This window comes from Styela clava, unplaced genomic scaffold, assembly GCF_964204865.1.
Source record: "Styela clava unplaced genomic scaffold, kaStyClav1.hap1.2 HAP1_SCAFFOLD_35, whole genome shotgun sequence".
NCBI lineage: Eukaryota > Metazoa > Chordata > Ascidiacea > Stolidobranchia > Styelidae > Styela > Styela clava.
The window spans coordinates 40001-47500 of record NW_027556639.1 but is presented as its reverse complement, the minus strand read 5'-3'; the positions used below and the strand labels follow the sequence as shown (position 1 = coordinate 47500).

At 55.7% G+C, this 7500-nt stretch overlaps 2 non-coding genes and 1 pseudogene across 2 annotated transcripts; all 3 read left to right on the top strand.

The window, feature by feature from the left end:
- Nucleotides 1-4741: 4741 nt before the first annotated feature.
- On the top strand, nucleotides 4742-6551 carry LOC144419325 (small subunit ribosomal RNA). Its single transcript, XR_013473993.1, has one exon. It is a non-coding gene; the product is annotated as a small subunit ribosomal RNA (ribosomal RNA).
- A 298-nt stretch (nucleotides 6552-6849) lies between these two features.
- On the top strand, nucleotides 6850-7003 carry LOC144419337 (5.8S ribosomal RNA). The gene has a single exon (XR_013474003.1). It is a non-coding gene; the product is annotated as a 5.8S ribosomal RNA (ribosomal RNA).
- Nucleotides 7004-7291: 288 nt separating this feature from the next.
- Nucleotides 7292-7500, top strand: part of LOC144419346 (large subunit ribosomal RNA) — a 3695-nt pseudogene continuing 3486 nt past the window's right edge.

Sequence of the window (7500 nt, the reverse complement as noted above, 5' to 3'; positions counted from 1 at the left end):
TGTCAGAGCGAAAGACAGTAATTTCGAATGAGCCAAGAAAGAGCGGTGCGGGGCCGGTCGGAGCGCACCCTTTTCTCGGTGGCTGGCGGGCGAGAGAGTGCTGCGTCGCCGGCATCGGCGTCGAAAGAAGCCGAGCCGAAAAAAGTTAAAGTACAAACGTGCAAGCATACTAACCTAACCCTAGGTAAGGCATGTCAGAGCGAAAGACAGTAATTTCGAATGAGCCAAGAAAGAGCGGTGCGGGGCCGGTCGGAGCGCACCCTTTTCTAGGTGGCTGGCGGGCGAGAGAGTGCTGCGTCGCCGGCATCGGCGTCGAAAGAAGCCGAGCCAAAAAAAGTTAAAGTACAAACGTGCAAGCATACTAACCTAACCCTAGGTAAGGCATGTCAGAGCGAAAGACAGTAATTTCGAATGAGCCATGAAAGAGCGGTGCGGGGCCGGTCGGAGCGCACCCTTTTCTCGGTGGCTGGCGGGCGAGAGAGTGCTGCGTCGCCGGCATCGGCGTCGAAAGAAGCCGAGCCGAAAAAAGTTAATGTACAAACGTGCAAGCATACTAACCTAACCCTAGGTAAGGCATGTCAGAGCGAAAGACAGTAATTTCGAATGAGCCAAGAAAGAGCGGTGCGGGGCCGGTCGGAGCGCACCCTTTTCTCGGTGGCTGGCGGGCGAGAGAGTGCTGCGTCGCCGGCATCGGCGTCGAAAGAAGCCGAGCCGAAAAAAGTTAATGTACAAACGTGCAAGCATACTAACCTAACCCTAGGTAAGGCATGTCAGAGCGAAAGACAGTAAACTCGAATGAGCCATGAAAGAGCGGTGCGGGGCCGGTCGGAGCGCACCCTTTTCTCGGTGGCTGGCGGGCGAGAGAGTGCTGCGTCGCCGGCATCGGCGTCGAAAGAAGCCGAGCCGAAAAAAGTTAAAGTACAAACGTGCAAGCATACTAACCTAACCCTAGGTAAGGCATGTCAGAGCGAAAGACAGTAATTTCGAATGAGCCAAGAAAGAGCGGTGCGGGGCCGGTCGGAGCGCACCCTTTTCTAGGTGGCTGGCGGGCGAGAGAGTGCTGCGTCGCCGGCATCGGCGTCGAAAGAAGCCGAGCCAAAAAAAGTTAAAGTACAAACGTGCAAGCATACTAACCTAACCCTAGGTAAGGCATGTCAGAGCGAAAGACAGTAATTTCGAATGAGCCAAGAAAGAGCGGTGCGGGGCCGGTCGGAGCGCACCCTTTTCTCGGTGGCTGGCGGGCGAGAGAGTGCTGCGTCGCCGGCATCGGCGTCGAAAGAAGCCGAGCCGAAAAAAGTTAAAGTACAAACGTGCAAGCATACTAACCTAACCCTAGGTAAGGCATGTCAGAGCGAAAGACAGTAATTTCGAATGAGCCAAGAAAGAGCGGTGCGGGGCCGGTCGGAGCGCACCCTTTTCTAGGTGGCTGGCGGGCGAGAGAGTGCTGCGTCGCCGGCATCGGCGTCGAAAGAAGCCGAGCCAAAAAAAGTTAAAGTACAAACGTGCAAGCATACTAACCTAACCCTAGGTAAGGCATGTCAGAGCGAAAGACAGTAATTTCGAATGAGCCATGAAAGAGCGGTGCGGGGCCGGTCGGAGCGCACCCTTTTCTCGGTGGCTGGCGGGCGAGAGAGTGCTGCGTCGCCGGCATCGGCGTCGAAAGAAGCCGAGCCGAAAAAAGTTAATGTACAAACGTGCAAGCATACTAACCTAACCCTAGGTAAGGCATGTCAGAGCGAAAGACAGTAATTTCGAATGAGCCAAGAAAGAGCGGTGCGGGGCCGGTCGGAGCGCACCCTTTTCTCGGTGGCTGGCGGGCGAGAGAGTGCTGCGTCGCCGGCATCGGCGTCGAAAGAAGCCGAGCCGAAAAAAGTTAATGTACAAACGTGCAAGCATACTAACCTAACCCTAGGTAAGGCATGTCAGAGCGAAAGACAGTAAACTCGAATGAGCCATGAAAGAGCGGTGCGGGGCCGGTCGGAGCGCACCCTTTTCTCGGTGGCTGGCGGGCGAGAGAGTGCTGCGTCGCCGGCATCGGCGTCGAAAGAAGCCGAGCCGAAAAAAGTTAAAGTACAAACGTGCAAGCATACTAACCTAACCCTAGGTAAGGCATGTCAGAGCGAAAGACAGTAATTTCGAATGAGCCAAGAAAGAGCGGTGCGGGGCCGGTCGGAGCGCACCCTTTTCTAGGTGGCTGGCGGGCGAGAGAGTGCTGCGTCGCCGGCATCGGCGTCGAAAGAAGCCGAGCCAAAAAAAGTTAAAGTACAAACGTGCAAGCATACTAACCTAACCCTAGGTAAGGCATGTCAGAGCGAAAGACAGTAATTTCGAATGAGCCATGAAAGAGCGGTGCGGGGCCGGTCGGAGCGCACCCTTTTCTCGGTGGCTGGCGGGCGAGAGAGTGCTGCGTCGCCGGCATCGGCGTCGAAAGAAGCCGAGCCGAAAAAAGTTAAAGTACAAACGTGCAAGCATACTAACCTAACCCTAGGTAAGGCATGTCAGAGCGAAAGACAGTAATTTCGAATGAGCCAAGAAAGAGCGGTGCGGGGCCGGTCGGAGCGCACCCTTTTCTAGGTGGCTGGCGGGCGAGAGAGTGCTGCGTCGCCGGCATCGGCGTCGAAAGAAGCCGAGCCAAAAAAAGTTAAAGTACAAACGTGCAAGCATACTAACCTAACCCTAGGTAAGGCATGTCAGAGCGAAAGACAGTAATTTCGAATGAGCCAAGAAAGAGCGGTGCGGGGCCGGTCGGAGCGCACCCTTTTCTCGGTGGCTGGCGGGCGAGAGAGTGCTGCGTCGCCGGCATCGGCGTCGAAAGAATCCGAGCCGAAAAAAGTTAAAGTACAAACGTGCAAGCATACTAACCTAACCCTAGGTAAGGCATGTCAGAGCGAAAGACAGTAATTTCGAATGAGCCAAGAAAGAGCGGTGCGGGGCCGGTCGGAGCGCACCCTTTTCTAGGTGGCTGGCGGGCGAGAGAGTGCTGCGTCGCCGGCATCGGCGTCGAAAGAAGCCGAGCCAAAAAAAGTTAAAGTACAAACGTGCAAGCATACTAACCTAACCCTAGGTAAGGCATGTCAGAGCGAAAGACAGTAATTTCGAATGAGCCATGAAAGAGCGGTGCGGGGCCGGTCGGAGCGCACCCTTTTCTCGGTGGCTGGCGGGCGAGAGAGTGCTGCGTCGCCGGCATCGGCGTCGAAAGAAGCCGAGCCGAAAAAAGTTAATGTACAAACGTGCAAGCATACTAACCTAACCCTAGGTAAGGCATGTCAGAGCGAAAGACAGTAATTTCGAATGAGCCAAGAAAGAGCGGTGCGGGGCCGGTCGGAGCGCACCCTTTTCTCGGTGGCTGGCGGGCGAGAGAGTGCTGCGTCGCCGGCATCGGCGTCGAAAGAAGCCGAGCCGAAAAAAGTTAATGTACAAACGTGCAAGCATACTAACCTAACCCTAGGTAAGGCATGTCAGAGCGAAAGACAGTAAACTCGAATGAGCCATGAAAGAGCGGTGCGGGGCCGGTCGGAGCGCACCCTTTTCTCGGTGGCTGGCGGGCGAGAGAGTGCTGCGTCGCCGGCATCGGCGTCGAAAGAAGCCGAGCCAAAAAAAGTTAAAGTACAAACGTGCAAGCATACTAACCTAACCCTAGGTAAGGCATGTCAGAGCGAAAGACAGTAATTTCGAATGAGCCATGAAAGAGCGGTGCGGGGCCGGTCGGAGCGCACCCTTTTCTCGGTGGCTGGCGGGCGAGAGAGTGCTGCGTCGCCGGCATCGGCGTCGAAAGAAGCCGAGCCGAAAAAAGTTAAAGTACAAACGTGCAAGCATACTAACCTAACCCTAGGTAAGGCATGTCAGAGCGAAAGACAGTAATTTCGAATGAGCCAAGAAAGAGCGGTGCGGGGCCGGTCGGAGCGCACCCTTTTCTAGGTGGCTGGCGGGCGAGAGAGTGCTGCGTCGCCGGCATCGGCGTCGAAAGAAGCCGAGCCAAAAAAAGTTAAAGTACAAACGTGCAAGCATACTAACCTAACCCTAGGTAAGGCATGTCAGAGCGAAAGACAGTAATTTCGAATGAGCCATGAAAGAGCGGTGCGGGGCCGGTCGGAGCGCACCCTTTTCTCGGTGGCTGGCGGGCGAGAGAGTGCTGCGTCGCCGGCATCGGCGTCGAAAGAAGCCGAGCCGAAAAAAGTTAAAGTACAAACGTGCAAGCATACTAACCTAACCCTAGGTAAGGCATGTCAGAGCGAAAGACAGTAATTTCGAATGAGCCAAGAAAGAGCGGTGCGGGGCCGGTCGGAGCGCACCCTTTTCTCGGTGGCTGGCGGGCGAGAGAGTGCTGCGTCGCCGGCATCGGCGTCGAAAGAAGCCGAGCCGAAAAAAGTTAAAGTACAAACGCGATGCTAATGAGCGAGCCGTTGTCTCGACTAATATGTAGGGGGCGTTCGATCGAGCGTCTGGCTTGAGCGCTTGTCGGCCTAGCAGAACGGTCGCATTGTTATGCCCGGGTTTTAGGCACCGCTGCAGGCGGCCGGCAGAGCTCTTGTTTGTGCGAAACTGAATGGATCGAGCCCGAGAGAGGGCGAGCAAAGAAAAAACGCAAATCGCTCCGCCTGGCACTGCCGGCGAGAGCGTGGACGTCGCGGCCAGCGACTGTCGAAGCCGAGTACGGCCGCAGGCGATCGCCTCGGTCTTAAACGAATGCGACGAGCACGCGCCGGGCGGCCCAGCAAGGGCCGAGCGCAGCTGTCGCAGCTATCTGGTTGATCCTGCCAGTAGTGATATGCTTGTCTCAAAGATTAAGCCATGCAGGTGCAAGTACGAGTTCTCGTAAAGCGAAACTGCGAATGGCTCATTAAATCAGTCTTGGTTTATTTGGTCTCGTAAGCGAAGTGGATAACTGTGGTAATTCTAGAGCTAATACATGCATTAAGCGCCGACTTCGGGAGGCGCGCTTTTATCAGATCAAAACCGACCGGGTTCGTCCTGTGACGTTTGATGACTCTGGATAACCACGCGGATCGTACGGTCTCTGCACCGACGACGTATCATTCAAGTGTCTGCCCTATCAACTGTCGAAGGTACGCTACGTGCCTACCTTTGTGATAACGGGTAACGGGGAATCAGGGTTCGATTCCGGAGAGGGAGCCTGAGAAACGGCTACCACATCCAAGGAAGGCAGCAGGCGCGCAAATTACCCATTCCCGACACGGGGAGGTAGTGACGAAAAATAACAATACAGGACTCTAACGAGGCCCTGTAATTGGAATGAGTACATCCTAAAACTCTTAACGAGTATCCATTGGAGGGCAAGTCTGGTGCCAGCAGCCGCGGTAATTCCAGCTCCAACAGTGTATGCTAAAGTTGTTGCGGTTGAAAAGCTCGTAGTTGGATTTTGGGCGAGCGCCGCCGGTCCGTCGCAAGGCGTGTCACTGGTTGCGTTCGCCTCACCTTCGGTTCTCCGTCGGTGCTCTTGACTGAGTGTCGGCGGTGGCCGATAAGTTTACTTTGAAAAAATTAGAGTGTTCAAAGCAGGCTGTTCGCCTGCATAGTGTTGCATGGAATAATGGAATAGGACCTCGGTTCTATTTTGTTGGTTTTCGGAGCACGAGGTAATGATTAAGAGGGACAGACGGGGGCGTCCGTACTCTGCCGTTAGAGGTGAAATTCTTGGATCGGCGGAAGACGAACTACTGCGAAAGCATTCGCCAAGAATGTTTTCTTTAATCAAGAGCGAAAGTCAGAGGTTCGAAGACGATCAGATACCGTCCTAGTTCTGACTATAAACGATGCCAACTAGCGATCGGGAGGCGTTACCATGACGACCTTTCCGGCAGCTTCCGGGAAACCAAAGTCTTTGGGTTCCGGGGGAAGTATGGTTGCAAAGCTGAAACTTAAAGGAATTGACGGAAGGGCACCACCAGGAGTGGAGCCTGCGGCTTAATTTGACTCAACACGGGGAAACTCACCCGGCCCGGACACAGGTAGGATTGACAGATTGAGAGCTCTTTCTTGATTCTGTGGGTGGTGGTGCATGGCCGTTCTTAGTTGGTGGAGCGATTTGTCTGGTTAATTCCGATAACGAACGAGACTCTGGCATGCTAAATAGTTACGCGACCTTCTCGGTCGGCGTCTAACTTCTTAGAGGGACTAGTGGCGTTTAGCCACACGAGATTGAGCAATAACAGGTCTGTGATGCCCTTAGATGTCCGGGGCCGCACGCGCGCTACACTGAGTGAAGCAGCGAGTGTCTAACCTAGGCCGAAAGGTCCGGGTAACCCGTTGAACCTCATTCGTGATTGGGATAGGGACTTGCAATTGTTTCCCTTGAACGAGGAATTCCCAGTAAGCGCAAGTCATCAACTTGCGTTGATTACGTCCCTGCCCTTTGTACACACCGCCCGTCGCTACTACCGATTGAATGGTTTAGTGAGATCCTTGGATCGGCCCCGTCGCGGCTGGCAACGGCCGCGTCGGCGTGTCGAGAAGACGATCAAACTTGATCATTTAGAGGAAGTAAAAGTCGTAACAAGGTTTCCGTAGGTGAACCTGCGGAAGGATCATTACCGAAAGTGGTGGTAGGCCCCGGCCGACCGCGCACTTAATTGTCTTTGGGTGCCGCCGAGAGGGCGGCCGTCAATCGGGGTTCCGCCCCGTGCGACACGCGTAACACGTTGGCATAGCAAGGCAGCCGAGTGCGATGGTGGCTTCTGGGCACCGCGCTCGATGTGCCGCCGGCCCAGCCCGGCGGTCGCTCGGCGCCGTTTGTTGGTGTTTTTGTGCAGTTGTTGTCGGTGGTGGTTTTGTGGTCGATCCCACAGTGTGACGTCCGCGCGCTTCGGCGCCGGGCGAAACGTCGAGGACGACTCTTAACGGTGGATCACTCGGCTCGCGAGTCGATGAAGGACGCAGCCAAGTGCGAGAAGTAATGTGAATTGCAGAACACATTGAACGTCGACCTTCTGAACGCGAATTGCGGTCTCGGGTCAATCCCGGGACCGCGTCTGCCTCAGGGTCGCGTTCGTCCTCACCCGAGGGCCGTCGCCTGGCCTCTGCGAAGACGGCCGGGCGTCGCCCCAAGTTGAAGCGGTCGCCGAGCTTTCTCGGCGCGACCGCGTGTCCCGTACACCGCCGGCCCCTCGACGTGTTCAACTACGTTCGAGGGGCGGGTCCAGGTCGGTCGGTCCGGTCACGAGATCAAGACCGACCGTGGGCCAAGGCGGCGACGGTACGCGCTCGGTCGGCGCCGGCGGCGACGACTTGCGATGCCAGCGGGCCGTGTAAGAAGCGGCCCGCTTGACACATACGACCTGAGTTCAGGCGAGAGCACCCGCTGAATTTAAGCATATTATTAAGCGGAGGAAAAGAAACCAACAGGGATTCCCTGAGTAACGGCGAGTGAACCGGGAAGAGTCCAGCGTCGAATCTGCGCGCTTTTCGAGCGCGCCGAGTTGTGACGTACGGAAGTCCCAGTGCGGCTAACGGCGAGCGCCGGTGTCCTTCTGATCGAGGCCT